The 16,172-nt window shown below is 48.7% G+C and overlaps 1 protein-coding gene across 5 annotated transcripts in view; it reads left to right on the top strand.

Moving 5' to 3' along the window:
- The first annotated feature begins 8,463 nt into the window (after positions 1–8,463).
- PHF20 (PHD finger protein 20) overlaps positions 8,464–16,172 on the top strand; it is a 70,964-nt gene continuing 63,255 nt past the window's right edge. Inside the window, exons 1-3 of one of the 5 annotated variants that reach the window (XM_066198988.1) lie at positions 8,464–8,547; positions 10,656–10,702; positions 12,152–12,200. The gene's annotated coding sequence lies outside the window, so the exon portion shown is untranslated. The remainder of the gene's footprint in view (positions 8,548–10,655; positions 10,703–12,151; positions 12,201–16,172) is intronic. The other 4 variants (XM_066198985.1, XM_066198987.1, XM_066198983.1 and 1 more) reach the window with 4 other exon arrangements.

The raw sequence follows: 16,172 nt of genomic DNA, 5'->3' as shown, positions 1-16,172 counted from the left end.
GTGAAAGTGTTCTGTCTGCAGTGGCTGTTTCAGTGTCCTTGGATTTGTCTGCTTGGGTGCCTCTTCCAGCAAGAGGCAACTCCTCCCACCTGGCTTTGGATGTGCTGGATGCCAGACGGTCCCCCAAGATCTCCAACACTGTTGCTACTAACTCTTTTGCCATCACTTCCATCTTCTGACAATGATCTAGAGAAGTATCTGAGAGTTCTACTCTCAGGCAACTGCCTAAAAGTCTTTCTCTGATTCCCCGGGCAGCCTGATTGCTTCCTAGGAATCTTCAGCCTCTCCAACATTCTGTGCATGACAGTCTCAACCAGCTCTTCAAGCTTCTTGGCTTGTGCTGCAGTTGGTTGCTCAAACACAGCATTCAACAGGCCGTTGGCAGTGCCTTCTGACTTCCTCTGGGAGTCAGTAGCAGTGCTGGCATCCTCCTGGCCCACCTCAGCTCTGAACTAAGTTTGGCCCTTGTCCAAAGCTGCTCTCCCTTTTCTGCATCCCTCTGATTTTTGCCTCTTGGGCAGGGGTAGGTTAGAAGGCTTTTGAGGCTGCAGCCGCTGCTGCAGGAAGTGTCAGTGGTTCCCGGCAGTTTCGGACTATCCTTTAATTTGGCCAGAGGTGGCAGAAGCCCTTTCTGAAAGGTGACATCAGGTTGTGGCTCGTGCTCAGCCCCTGCATGCTGAGGCTTCCCGCGGGCCCAGGCCAGCACTCTGCTCCAGCCAGGCCATGAGGGCAGCAGAGAAGGGCTTCCCTCAGCACAGTGTGTGCCTGCACGTGGCCCGGCTGCCCATGCCCAGCTCGGCGCCCTGCGCTGGCTCAGCTCCCAGCTGTGGAGTCCTTTCCTCACTGCAGAGCCCGGCCCCGCAGCACAGCCCTGCGCAGTCCCGTGCCCCCGAACACAACGCTTTGCCTACCTCTTGCCGCCCCAAGATCTTCTCTGACTGCAGCTTGATCCTAGTTAGGTAGTGCCGGTAGTCATTGAACTCCTTCGGTGTGCAAACCACCTATGGAGGGATGAGGGCAGAATCCCCCAAGCCCTGTCAAGCCATGCGGACAGCCGTCCCCAAACCAGCCAACCCCAGTGGGAGGGGAGCTGCCCCCAAGCCCGTCCCCATACCCTGGTGTTGGAGCCCCTAATGGCCCCCTGGCCAGGGCTGAACTGCAGCGTGGGGCAGGCTGAGAAGGGCAGGACTGGGGCTTGCCGGGGGAATGCTGGCACAGCTTCTGCTCCCAGGGACACCAGCGCACGGCCCTGCCCTCTGACAGCAGCTGCAGCAAGGGCTGTGGGAGCCCCACCTGAAGAGGGCTGCTCTTGATCAGCCTGATATCCAAACCTACATTGTTGTCACTGGTGACAAAGCCCTGTCTCTTCAGCAACCACAGGACATCCTTGCCCTTGTGGTAGTCCTGGAAAACAGGGACATGTAGGCAGTTGTATGTTGGGCTGAGGTGGTGGCAGTAGGGATCATTTAGAGTGAAATAAGGAAACGGCCGGTGGAGCTTAAGAGTTTCCAGAGTATGAAGGAGGCAGGAGAGAGCAGCAAAGAGGTACCACATGGTACTTGTGAAAAGGTAAAGGTCTCCTCCATCCTTCTGTAGGCACAGAGACCTGCACAGATAGACTACAGGGCTGGGCTGGGCCAGGCTGGGCTGTGATGGGTTAGGGGAGAGAAGACAAACCCCATAGCAATCCCTCCAGCTATCCTGGGTTGTAGTGTAGGATGGGCACAAAGTATTCTATCACCATCTTCATGAACTGTTGAATCCAGGTGGGGCAGTGTTTTTCCAGACCCCCTCCCTCTGGGCCATTATCTTCTCTTAATGGCCCATCAAATGCCTTGCCCATGACTCATGGAGAACTCCCTCCAGGAGCTATCTCTGTTTAATGGGCCATCAAGGACCCCCTGCATGACTCATCATCCCATTGTGAGATGCTCCGCCCAGGGGGAGGAACCAAGCATTCCAGCCTGGATGTAATCTGGGGTTTGGGACAGTACAGGGGGCCCTTACCCACCGGATTCCCAGAGGACCAGAGCTACCAGACCTTTCTACAGGATCACTGCTTCAGGAAGACCACCTCACCTGGACTGCTTCCATCACCCTGCTCAAGTTGTATTCTGACTCTGTCAGTGGTCTTTTGTATTATTGCATTTGTTTTATTTTACTTTTTTTCCTTTCTTCCTATTAAATTGTATCTCTGACTTGGAGCCTCTCACTTGTTTTGCTTTCAAACCACTACACCAGCAAACAGGTATCTTAGGCCACCATGAAGAACTGCAAACCCATCCACAAACAAACCTTCAAAGTGTTATAAATGATCAAGAGCCAATTCAAAATCTAAAGATTTATTTAGCAATTTTAAAAATAAATTTTGAAACACCACAATAAATCAGGACAACATCGATCGAATGCTGGGTGGAGAACCAGGCAGCAACAAAGGTGCTTTCCGATATTGCCCACAAATTCTGAGTCTCAGGGCAGGGATTTTATACAGTGTTTCTGCCTGGAGTCAATGTCCATTGTAAGGTCCGAATGTTTCAGTGTTCTTTTCTTCCTGAGTGAGGTTTTGAAAGGATTTCCTGAGGAATTGAAAAGAAGTCCCAAAAGAGTCACTGAATCTTCTTTTGGGGCACTTGATGAAATCCTCCACTAGATTTCCATCACTATCGGTATCAGGTTCTTGAGTAGCTGTGAAAATGTGGCCCACCCTTGATTAATGGGCCATCTCCAGGTTATCTCCACTGTTTATCTTGCAAATGTCATGGTGGCACCTCTAAACCAAAGAAGACTTTGGAATTTTGGAGACGCCCTCGGACTGTCTCCAAGACTCCAGGTTTTTAATTTCAATGTATAATTTTCCACATACAACTTTAATACGCAAATTTATACAGTGCATTTATTACAAAAAGTTCAAATGCAGCCAGTGGAGAATGGATGAAACCAGTCTCCTCGGGTTAGGCAGGCCCAAGGGCTGTGTCAGCTACCTGTGCCTCCAGGAAGTCTCCACCTTGGGAAGGTGCAATGCAAGCTGGAAGACAACAGTGTGTGTATTCCCCAAGTAGGGAAGCCCAGGCTATTCCAAAGGTGCCAAGAAAGCCAGCAGCAGAAGGTTGAAATCTCCCTCGCAGATGCCTCAGGGCCTGGCTTGACACTGTGGGATGAGCTGGAGGGATGAGTTGCCCTGGCACCCAGACAAACACAGCCGCCCGCTGCAGGCAGGGCCCCGACCATACACAGTGCCAGAAACCAGTGTGAAGATGGACAAGTGCTTTCTCCTCTGCGTTCCAGGGAGCCAGGAGCCTCCCTTGCCCAGTCCTGTCCAATTGCAGGGCTGCAGTTCCTGGTGTGTTGCTAGAGGACACGAAAGAACTACACTCACCTGTCAGGTTGTGAGATGAAAAGTAAAAAGGGTGTTTCTTTGGGGGATGTTAACTTATATAGCTTTTGGGATTTGGTTAAGGACTGGGGGATGAGAGAAACACCCTTCTGACCTCAGTGGTCAATTCAGAAGTTCATTAATTTGTTTTTTTTCTTAGAAAGAATGCATGTTTACAAAACATTAGTCTTTGTTTGTCTTACAATTTGTGGGAAAACTCCAGAAGAAATGAAAACAATCAGAAGGCTGAAAAACCAGGACGACACTGGTGTAGAGCAGGTGGCCACAAGAAAATCTTTGCACAATAAGGACTCTGTGAAAGAGGGGAGATTCTCTACTCCTTTCTACTTTCTTTACCTTTTCACCCACCTTTCCCCTGCAGAAGACAGGCTTGGATCCAGGCATCACAAGGGATCTTGGCTGCGAGTGGAAGGTTCAGCAGTTCAGGGTGCATTTTCCTGGTATCTCCTTCTCCCAGGAGTGGTCTTCTGGGGCTGAGATGGGAAGACACAGACAGTCAAGTGTTGGCCAATAAGCCTCCTGCACGGCAGTCCTGAGGCCCTAGAGCATCATCCCATGTCCCAGGCTCCTCAGCAGAGACCTCTCTATCGGCCCAGTGGTCCTCTCCCCCTAATTCCCAGTGCACTCAGCAGTGCCTCTGCCTTTCGGCAGGACACGAGCAGTGGGACAGTGCTCCACAGCTCCTGCCAAGACCTCTCATGGTGTTGTGATCCCACACTGACTCTTGCTCCAGGGACACGTCAGCTGGTCTCCTGGCTAAATATAGCCGTGGGATATTGTTACATGGCGATGTCTCATCACCACATTGTCACATCACCGTGTTGACATTGCATCACACGGAAATTGCCCGCCAAACCCGGGGGGCTGGGTGGCCTGCCTGTAGACCCCTTTGGACAGCCCTGTGGGCCACACGTTGTGTGTGATCCAGCTGTGAGAGCTCCTGTCCACAGGCACCTTTCCCCTTCCGAGGTCCTGTCATTCTGTTGAGGCAAAGTGTCCTCTCCAGCAGGAAGGAATGGGAGGAATTGCCACTCCAAACATGCGCAGTTTGGGCTCTGCTTTTCCCCCTTTCCCTTTTCAGACCTTCTTCCCTGTCATGGCCAAGCAGCCACAACTCTGGGAATTGCAGTAAACTGGATATTTGGGCCATCCCTGGAAACATCTAATTCCTGGTTCACATCTTGAGAAACAGTAGAGAAATACAGGCTGAGGAAAAGCCCTCCTCCTCTTTCCTCAGGCTCCCCTTCAGCCCAGACACCTCTCTGCCACCTTCCCGGTCTCCCCTGCCCTGGTTTCTGCGGTTCCCATCTGCCCTCATTTCTCACCCCTTCTTGGCTGGATTTGGCGAGGTCTCCAGTGCCCGTTCCTCCAGCCCGTCTGGTTCCTTGGGGCCGCTTTTACACGGCAGAGCCCTGCCAGCCTCGCTCCTTGCACAAAGGCAAGAGACAGGCAGAGCAATCTGGTGGAGGTGCAGTGGTTGACTACCACGGGGCTCTTGGGAAACAGCGAGGGGCACAGCCCAGGGACAATGTTGTTCTCCTCCCAAAGCAGCTTCTGGCACGTGCTCTAGCTGCAGCTCTTCTCCAGCTTGGCAAGGGGAGGAGCAGCATCTGCTGTGCCCCAACTTCCCTGTGCCACATGGACTGCTTATCCACGAGGGGGTGAGCCCTATACCACATTCCGCTGGCACGGACTGTGATGTTCCCAGCATGGTGACATCCCTGCAGAGAAATCCACTGAACTTCACAGGGCAGAACTGCAGCAGCTCAGCAAGGGTGGGAGCAAGGAGGTCTCTGCCCAAAGTCTTGGCAGGATCTGATGAGCAGAGGGGACAGAGGAAAGCAGTCCGCCTGCCTCTGTTCTCACCAGTTTGGGCTCCTTTCTGGGCCACAAAGCTTAGTTTGTCTACATTTACTACTTTCCTTGATGTGTGGGGAAACACTGGACCCAAAGTGATTCAGCTGATCCAAGCAAGGTCTGTCTGCAACCTGCATCAGAACAGTCAGAGACCAGCCAAGTGTCTGTGGCGCTATTCCTGGGGAAGGGCTGCCGCTTCGTGGCCAGCCACAACAGGCAAGTATGGCAAATGTCAGAGCACTCACAATCATTTTAACCATAGACACTAACACCATGTTATAAATGTATCTGCTGCCTAATTTTCCAGTCCAAAAAAAACCCCAAAGAAAATGGGGCAATTTTAATTTGAGCAGCTTAAAAGTTACAATAACTTGCTAATAGTAAATAACATATTGGTTCTAAAAATAATACATAAGCAAATTTATACCTCGGGATACACACCGCGGGGATGGAGCAGGACTTGATCTCCTGTCCCCCATACAAATAAGATGTCCCAAAATTAACCTTTTTATACTGTGTGTCACTTCTCATCCCCTCCTATTTTCGATTCGTAAGATCTACATCACTGCCCTCATCTCCACCCATCACCGCCTTTACTACGCATGCTCCACCATCCCCTTTAGGGAGTCTCCCCACCTCTGGGGGTTGTAGGGAGTAAGGCTCATCATCTTCCTCCATGTCCTTTGAATAACCTTTTAAATTACACGTGCGTATGAAGCCTGTATTATGTCAGTGAATACCAAATTTGAACATTAAGGCCATAAATTTCATATAATTAGCAGTCTTCCTGGAGTTTCCCCAAATCTCCCATCTCCCAGATAAATTTAGCTCTTCTGATCGTAGTTTCTTCCTGTCTTCCACTCTCTACTAAACATCTGCTGGAGAAGGGGGGGGACTTCCCCCTCCCTCTCCTCTTTAAAAGTTACATTTTAACTACTATTTTTTAAAAATATTGATTTCTGTTTCAATTTTATCAGCACGAATCATACCTCTTTATCACAACCAGATAGAGAAGCTGGACCCCCAGTGAACAAGGAGGAATGTCACAAATTGGCACAGACACATCCCTGAATTACAAAAGCCATGTGCTCTCGGTGGGAACAGCAAAGCAAAGGAGTCTAGTGGGACCTAGGAAGACCTATTTCAGAGGAGAAGTGGTTCTCAGGGCAGGTGTGCTAAGGGTCTGTAGGTTTATTTTAAGTGATGGAACTCCAGAATGAAATACAGTGCTATCAAAAAACCCCTTACACAAATGCTATGCCGATGTTTTGGTAAAATAAAATAAACTTCTGTTTCTCTCAAAACTTTAGGGTTATTTTCCATTTTTTTTCTATTTTAATTCTTTCTACATTTTTTTTCTCTTCCTGAAACCTGCAGTGTTGAGACAGCTTGCGAGATTTCCAGGTTAAATTATAAATCCAAACTGAAAACTGTATTTTCAACATTGTTTTTTCCCCCCTGCCCTCTGTTGCAGTATTTTTAGCAAGCCACTCTGCTTCCACAGATTCCCAGCACACAGTTCACAGGCTCTGTCAGAAAAGCACTAGCACCTGCTGCTGTACAGTGATGGGGACCCTCTGCTTCAAACTATCCTTTGTGCTCTCTGGGTCCTTCGATGCTTGTGGCACTGGACTGAGGCTGATGTCAAAGAAGCAGCCAGATTTGTAGAGCAACAGCAGTTTCCAAAGCTGGAGGAGGAGGAAGACAGAAGGGAAAAGCACTTGGGCCACGGTGTGTCTTCTTCTGAAGCCTGACAGCAACAGCAGCCCTGGCACTATGTGGACACCTTGGCCACAGCAGTTACTCTTTCAATCCCAAACCTGACAGGCAGCAATCCTCTGCTGGTCTGTGGCTTCTGCGCAAAATTTCAAGGATTATCCCAGGAAACCTACCTGAACCAGGGAGAATTTATCCACCCACAGTGAAACACTCTAATATTTGACATTAAGAATTCCAGCATACAGAGATTTTTGCTCTTCTGTGTCAATCTGGGTTGGGCTAAAGCTCAGCATAAAACTACCAAAAAAAAAAAAAATTTGCCCCTGAACAGCTCTGTTATCCACTGCAGAACTGTAATAGATGTACTGTATAAAATTCGTGTAATAAAATTTTATGTGGAAAATTATACATTGGAATTAAAAAACCTGTATTCTTGGAGACAGTCCGAGGGGTCTCCAAGAATTCCAAAGTCTTTTTTTCTAGCTTGGAGGTGCCACCACGACATTTGCAACATAACAGAAGAGATAACGTGAAAATGGTTCATTAATCACGGGTGGGCCCCGTCTTCACAGCCACTCGAGGATCTGATATCGATCTCGATGGAAACTAGCAGATGATTTCATCAAGTGCCCCAACAGAAAATTCAGGGACTCTTTTTTGGACTTCTTTACAATTCTTCAGGAAACCCTTTCAAAAACATCCGTCGGGGGGATGAAAGACATTTCAGCAGTCGTGCTTTTTGCACGCGGTCGTGCTTTGGGCGAAATCGCGTTCTTTGCAGCAGTCGTGCTTTTGCCTCAGGGCAGAAAAACCGTATAAAGTTGCCACCCTGAGACTCTGAATCCGTGGCCATACCCGAGAGCACCTTTGTTGCTGCCGGGTGGTCCACCCAACATTCGAACGATGTTGTCCTGATTTATCGTGGCGTTGTCGAAACTGGATTTTGAAATTGCTAAATAAATCTTTGGATTTTGAATTGGCTCGTGATCATTTATAACAGAACCCAGTTAACTGGCGGTATCAGAGTGTGAACAAGGCTGAGGGGCAGTGACGATCCTCTCGGATGGGCACTACTCAGAGCCACCCGCTTCCCGGCACACGGGGCAACAGTCGAGGGGACCGAGTCTAGCCGGAGGTGGCTGCGACAGCCACGGGCGGGTGTGGGCAGGAGCTCCCGCATCCCGACGACATCCGCCTCACGGGAGGCTCAAGGGGTCGGGCCGCCAGCTCTCCCCTGTATTTCACCGCCGTGGCACCGCGACGCTCCCGCTGCCCTCAGGGCAGGGCGGCCGTGCTGGGCTGCGGACGGCAGCGCCCCGCCGCGGCAGCCCGCCCGCCCCGGAGCCGCTCCCCGAGGGTCCCTCACCGGCGCCGCCCCTCCCGCCGCCTGCCCGGCCCCGCCCCCGGAGCGCGCCCTGCGGCCGGAGTGGGCGGGGCTCCCGCGGTCCCCGCCCCCCCGGCGGCTTCGCAGCGCGGCGGCCATTTTGTGCGGCTGCGGTCGGTGCGCGGGGCTCGGCGCGCCGCGGGCCCGGGCGGGGCGGATCCGTTCTAACCCTTTTTCCCGTACAGATCCCTCGGTAAGAGCGCGGCGGCGCCCGGGCGGGCCGGGCCGCTTGCCCAGCTCCGCGGCGCGGGCCCGCGGCGCGGCGGGGAGACACGGGGAGGGAGGCCGGGCGGGCGCTTCCCCGCGCACAAAGGGCCGGGCCGGGCCGGGCGGTGCCTCCCGCCCGCGGCCCCGGGGCGCCGAGTGGGACCGCACCCGCCTCGCTGCGGCCCGGCGCGCTGAGGCCCGCGGGTGGAGCCGGCCCCGGCCGCTCTCCCGTCCCTGGCCCGCCCGGCGGCCCGCGGAGCTGCGCGGGCAGGTGAGTGTGTGGGGGCCGAGCGCAGGCGCCGCGGGCCCGTCCGGCGGGGTGGCCGAGTGACCTTGCGGCGGCGCCTGGGCCCGAGCTGGGGATTTGACGGGTCCGGAGCGGCGCCCGGCGGGCTGGGTGCGGCGGGAAGCGGGAGCTGCCCGGCCCCGGTGGGCCTGGGTCCCGTGCTCGGCGAGGCGGCTGCGCGTCACCCGGCCCCGGGAGTAGGGAACCTGCGCGGAGCAGGTACTTGCCCTGCCAGATGTTCAGCGCGGCAAGGGGAGGCTTGTGTTCCTTTTCTGTCTCCTTAAATCTGGAGCATTTCTTTATCGCGCTGCATTCTGTCCCTTTAAGCCATTTTAAAAGAACAGAAATTACGCTGGATCTTTTCACTGATCCCAAAGCTGCCTCATGTCGTACCTTTGTAATGTCTACGGTTGGGAGGCACTGTGGTCTTCTTCCTGGCAGGTCTGTGTTCAGTACGGCCTATTGCCAGCAAAGTGGATTTTTGTACCTGTTGGTATTCTGTAGCAATTCCAGGATTTGGTTAATCTAAACAGGTACAATTTTGGGAAACAGTTTTATCTCCTTTAGTGATTGAAAATCTGGGTGGCAGAGATGTTTCTGTGATTCCAGGCTGTTGTTTCTAGCTTAAATGCTTAAAAATAAATCAGGAGAGCTATCTGAGAGTTGATGAGTCGAAGCTGAATCAAATAAATGTCATTAGACTACAGAATTTTGTTGTGTTGTATGCAGTAGGGAATTAAACAAAATGTTAACGCAATGGTAGTGACTTGAATTAACTTTTTGTAAGTATCTGTACAGCAGTTAGTAATGGAGCATGTCTGTAATTAGTATTTTTGACCTGGGTTTGTTTAATTTTCTATAATGAATAAGGTTCCTTTCGCAGAACCAGTTTCCAAAAAAAAAGAGTCGAGCGAGAAGGCTTAAGCAAAGACGTCATAGTATGATTCTCTCTTTTAAATTTTGTGTGGCTTCTAAAGTTTCATAATAATAATTGAAGTTGTTTTAGGTGAATGTATGTTGCTTGACCTCAGTCAGCTTGTGGAAGACTTCAGTAGTTTACACTCTTGCTGATAACTTCATGGCTGTCTCCCAAGTGGAAATAAAATTTTACTTGGGCAGGCTGAGAGTGAAATCTGTTTGCCTGTAATTTTAAGGTCAGGTTGGGAATGAGGCTGGAGTAGTAACTGCTCATAACGGTACTGCCTTGACTGAAACGTTAGAAGCATGTAATTAATTCTTACCTTTAATTGGCTAAGCTCTCTGTAGCACTTTATTTTGCTCCTGTAGTTCCTGCATGAGTTAGGCAATGATATTGACTTAAATTCTCCCTCTTGGCCAGGAAAGGAAAGCACAACCCCTGATTTAATAATAGGGGATGATAAATTCTCAGTAGCTGCATATTTTCTTTATAACTGCATCTGCAGAAGGTTGGTATTGTCTGTAGCTGTTATTTGTCAGGCTGACACTAACTGTCCTGCCTGTGTGACACTGTCTTGTACACGTGAGCACTTGGATTGTGAACTGAGCTAAAGAATGTACATGGGATGGGGAAGAGATTTAATGCTTAGCCGTACAGATGGTTGTTGTCAGTAGTTAAACCGTGCTCTTGATGGTGGTCTAGTTGCATGGATACAGCGGGGTTTTTTTAAATAATAAGAAAAAAGAACTGTTCCACATCCTTTGGACTGGTGCATCATATTGAGAAGTCTTGTGAAGTGCTTATGAGTTCATTGTAGGTCTGAGTAAGGCTATTCCTTTCTTTTTTGCTTCAGTTAATTCCTTGTTTTCTGTTTCTTGCTTGCCTACAGGTTTGTTTTGACTGCTTATACTTCCTGCAGGAAAATACTTTCTTCAGGTGAGAATTGGTGGCTTGGAACTTTTGGTTTGTCCTTGCTGTCCAAATACCAATAGCTGTATGGCCTGTGGATTTCTAAAGACCTATTGGAACTACTGCCGTTCCAGTATTTTTGTGACTGCAAGCACCAGGCTTAAATGATCCTGCATGCATGGGTGTATACTGTGTCTATGGTGACTGGCTGCAGATAATAATGCATATTGGAATATAAACACTCCTTTCAGAGATATATTAGTTTGTTGACATGCCTGTGTGTGTTTTTACTGGGCTTGAGAACTTTCAACCAACCTTGTTTAAGTGTAGCCATCTACAGTCTGCCTTATTTTTTCATTAATCTACCTGTAATGGAGTTCTTAAAATTGGTTAAAAGGAACTAGATAAAAAAGGAAAACTGTCTCCATCAGTGTCTTTAGCATGGTAGCCTGTACTAATAGAAGGAGAGAGAGCAGTATTGCTTATTGGGGGGGGGGGTGTGTGTTGTGGGTTTGATTGGTGGTTTGGTTTTGTTTTGTTTGTTTTTTTTGGTTTTTTTAATATGAAGTTAGCAACAAAGAGCTTTCCAAAGACCTTGTTGCTGATATTAAAATACTAGTTTCAGAATTGGCTCACTTTTCTACTGCATAAAATCAGCACTTCTTTCCCAAGGATTTGGAGAATATCCTCTTGTTTCATGGAGTAAGGAAACTATCTTCAACACCTCTGTGTTCCAGATGTAGAGCTGAGCACCCGTAGCCTAGACCTGTGCATAAGTGATGCAAAGACAGTGATGTTGGTGGTGTTTGAGTTAGAAATTTAGTTAGTCCTAAAAGCATGTGTTGCCATAGCAGAGGCTGTGAGTACACCAGGCTGGAATTGCTTTTTCTCTATACTGTAGTTTGCTAATGGCTTTTTTTGCTCCGGTGTATTAGTATCAGTCATTTGCCTACGCTGCAGCTGTCTTCTGTTGCTGTTACCAGGCTTGGAGAAGTAGGCACTTAATTTTTTGTTTGTTTGTTTTTCCTGCTGTCCTTTCATCTCTAAGCTGGGAGACAAGTCTGCAAGCAGCCTTAAAGTGCACCCTTTTCTTTTCCTAAAAGAAATAAATAGGCGGAGTCGCATCTTTCTTGCAGGGTGACATATGCACAAATGATGAGTCTGCTTAATGAATTACCTTAAATAAAGGCATAATTTTTCATCAGTACTTATGGCAGTATTTCTTGAAAGATTTTCCTTTATTTGGGTGTCTTGAAAATATCCTCTTTTTTATCAACAAGTAGGGTAGATTTATTTCTGTCAAGGCGGGAAGCAATGAACTGATGAAACAGAATGCTGGGTCTAGGAGTCAGAACACTGTATATTGACTGAGTGGAAACAGTGGCCCACAGGATTTTCAGTGGCCAGTGTTGCAGGTGCTGCAAATCATCTAATAAAAATGTTTCTCAGACTTTTTTTTAATGGATATTTTTGCAGGTAAATTTCTTCCAGAAGTCAAAAGTCCCAAGTCCAATTACTGCTGCAGGTACTGTAACCAGATAATTTTTATGCTTTCTGATTTGCTCCTTCCATTTTCAATCATAATGTTTTTCATCTGACAGCTAAAATTCATGTTGATGCTCGGTGATAAAAAAAAAAATCTTAGGTTCAGTGTCCTGCTGTAAATGTATACTGTGCTGCTGGAACACCCAGAGCAACCCCAGAGCTGGGATATCGCAGCTGATGGTGCGGTGCTGGGTGGTGATGTAGCTGGGTAACTGGGATCCCTGTCCTGTGGTGATTCCTGTCTCCCATTGACTGGGAGATCAGGAAGAGGACAAACTTTTAGCCTCTGGAGGCAGCTCCTGTCAAGTATGAAGGAAACATACTCTCTCAAGGATGATCTAATAGTGTGCTCAAGCAGGTGGACCACCGTAGAGAAAGTAGTATCCACTACTTTAGAGAATCAGCTGTGCTGGGGGTAATCTAGGGATTCAAATAATGAGCAATCCCCTGTAAATCCAGATGAGGTCCAGTGTATATAAATGTTGAGCCCCAGTGCTCACTTGGCTAGTTTCTTTAAAAAAGGTACTACCTTTCCCTGAGGTGGGCGCTCAAGAGAAGTGCTGCTACATTTTCAGTAGGTTAAAAAACCAAACGTAACTGGCAAACTTCAGCAGAGCGGGAATTTGGCAAAATTTAAAACAAACCAGTCAATCGTAATAAAGCATTTCACTTAGCAGACTCTACCCATCCAACCTTATATTACCCGTATTTCAAGATGAGAAAGTTAGGAGTGAAAAAGAGAGAGAACCAAGATTCAGCTACCATCTTTGATCCGAGTGCAATCTCAGCCATCATAAACTTCAAGGAAAATAGCGAGGTGACCACATGCGTCTCAGGGCAGTGGGTTTTACCTGCTTTGGCCTCCCGTGGCTTTGCCTCCCAGGTAGGACTTCCCAGTCACTCTGAGGCTAGATGGAGGCTGCAGGCATGAGGTGTGGGGCATTGTTTTTGGTGTGCCAGTGCCTGACAGTCATTCTGGGCTGGACTAGAGGTTCCTGGGCGTGGGGGTGTGGAATGGATCAGCGTACCTTCCACTTTCTACAGAACTTGCCCTGCCCCCTCCCCTTCATTTAGTTTGAGCCAGTAATAATTTTCTCTAGTTTTTCACAGCAATCCGGGTGGGAGAAGTTTGTACGGAGCACACCATTGTCATGCACCAGCATGTTGGTATTGATGTCAATGAAAGAAGGAGGACAAGAAGTGCTCCAGAATTTGCCCTGACTTGGGCAATTTGAGATCATCTTTTTACCTCCTGACTGACCTGAGGCTTGGCTGTGGACTGTCCAAGACTCTGGACATACTTGACTTGAGAAGGTTGGAAAGGAAATGTCCCACAGTCCTGTATGGCTGGTGCATGAGTACAGGGGAGAGTGGAGACTGACAGTGAACTCTTGTGGCCTGAATGAAGTCACACCATCACTGAGTGCTGCTGTACCAGATGTGTTGGAACTTCAGGATGAACTGAAGTCCAGGGCAGGAAGGTGGTGCCACCATTGAGATTGCCAGTGTGTTTTTCTCCATGCCTTTGGCATCAGAATGCAGGCTGTTGTGAGTGATTACCTGGAGTGGCATCCAGTACAGCTGGAACTGGTTGCCCCAGAGGTGGAAGCACAATCCCACCATTTTCCATGGACTGATGCAGGCTGCACTAGAAAGGGGTGAGGCTCTGGAACATGTGCAGTGACATTCATGACATCATTGTATGGGGGCAACACAGCAGAGGAGAAAATAATCTGAGAAAGGGGAGAAAATAATCCAAATACTCCTGAAGGCTGTTTTTGCCAAGATCAGGGACTTGACCAGAAAATTCAGTTCCTAGGTGTAAAATGGCAGGATGGATGTTGTGAGAGTCCAGTGGATATGGTCATCCAAAACAGTGTGTCCAGTCAGCAGAAAGGAAACACAGGCTTTCTTAGGCACTGTCCTGTTTTGCAGGATGCATATTCCGTAAGATCATCAAGATTGTATACCCTCTTTGTCACATGTCACGTGAGAACAACAGTTTTAGGAGGGATCCTGAACAACAGCAAGAAGTTTAGGACAAATAAAGTAGGAGATTGTTCGTGCAGCAGCCCTTGGGCCAGTCAGGGCAGGGTAAGATGCGGAAAATGTGCTCTACACTGCAGCTGGGAAGCATGGTCCTTTCTGGAGTCTCTGACAAAAAGTACCCTTTTTGTCAGAGAGACTTGATGACGACCTGGATTCTGGATTTGGTTATAAAAAGGATCTGAGGCTTGTTACATCCCAGCTGAAGAAGGGATCTTGGCAGGTTATGAACGGGTTGGAGCTTCTTCAGAAGTGGTTGACACTGAAGCACAGTGCGTTCTGGCACCCTGACTGACAGTGCTGGATGGGATGTCCAAGGAAAATTCCATTGTACGCATTGTGCCACTGATGCCATGTGGAATAAGTGGATCGCTCTGACGACACAGTGAGCTCAAATAAGAAACCCCAGTCACCCAGGGATCTTTGGAATCATCATGAAGTGGCACAAAGGCAAAAATACCTGTAAGGATCAGAAGAGGAGGAGGAGAGGGTACCACCATGCTAAGAAGGCCCCACCATATGATCAGCTACCAGAAGATAAAAAGCAATGCTCTCTCTTCAGTGCTGCTTACTTTCATATGATAGGGACAAATTGAAGATGGAAACCTGCCATATGGAGTCTTACACAGTGAATTGCAGAAGCTATTGAAGGACAAGGTGGTCGGATTGCAGAGCTGAAAGCCGTCCAGCTGTCTTCAAATACTGCTGGATGAGAGAAATGACCAGTATTCATTGACTTGTGGATGGTGGGAAATATTCTGTGGGGGTGGCTGGACCAATGGAAAAAGACCAATTGGCAGTGCAGAGGGAAACCCATCTGGGCTGCTGAAGTGTGGCAAGACATGACTGCCTGGGTAGAGGAATTGATTGTAAAAGTACGTCAATTAAAAAGTATGTACCCAAAAGTTGGGCTACTGAAGAGCATTGCAAAAATGAACTGGTAGTTCAGGCTGCCAAGGTTAAATTGCCTCAGGTGGATTATTTCTGGCTCATGACATCTGGAAAGAAATGCAACATTACGGATGGCCTCATGACTATGGGGTGGACTTAAACATGGGCACCATCTCCAGGATATCCCTGACTGTGAAGCATGTACTGAAGTTGAGCTAAGTGGGTAAAGCCCCTGTGGTATAGGGGCAGTGTTGAAAGTATGGGGAGGCCTGGCAGACTGATTAATCATGCTCCTGCACACCTGCCAAGGCAAGTGTTACATGCTGACAGTGGTGGAAGGCACCACTGAATGGTTGGAGGCCTACCCTGTGCCTCAACGGCACTGCCCAGAACACCATCTGGGCCTTGAAAAACAAGTCCTGTGGCAACGTGGCCCTCCAGAAAGAATTGGGAGTCCTCAATTCGGGGACAACAGCCTTGTAGACATCTGGGCCAGAGAGTAATAGGATTGAGTGAGCGCATCATAATCCTTAACATGCACCAGCCTCTGGAAAACTTGAGCAGTATAATGGGCTGTTAACAACCATATTGAATGTAATGGGTGGGGGAACCATCAGACATTGAGATCTACATGTAACAAAAGCCACCTGGTTAGTTAACACTTGAGATGCCACCAGTCCAGCTGGCCCTTCACAATCTAAACCTCCACATTCCATAGAAAGGGATAAAGTCCCCATGAGGGATAGAATATGAGGAATATATTGGGGAAGACAATTTGGGTTAGTCCTACCTCAGACAGAGGCAAGCCCAATTGTGGGATTGTGTTTGCTCAAGGATGTGGGTGCTCTTGGTGGGTAGTGTAGAGGGGCAGGGAAACATGTATCTCAAGGGGATTTGATTTTGGGGTGGGAAGAATCTGTAATGTTGAATTGTATAATATTGGTTGCTGAATGGCAGTGCCGCTGTGTGCCATAACTGCCATATGGACAAGGTGTATTTATTGCTTCAGGTACAC

This window comes from Chamaea fasciata, unplaced genomic scaffold (genome assembly GCF_029207755.1).
Source record: "Chamaea fasciata isolate MVZ Bird 193981 ecotype frontalis unplaced genomic scaffold, bChaFas1.0.hap1 SCAF_17, whole genome shotgun sequence".
NCBI lineage: Eukaryota > Metazoa > Chordata > Aves > Passeriformes > Sylviidae > Chamaea > Chamaea fasciata.
This window is presented reverse-complemented; position numbering and strand designations above follow the sequence as displayed.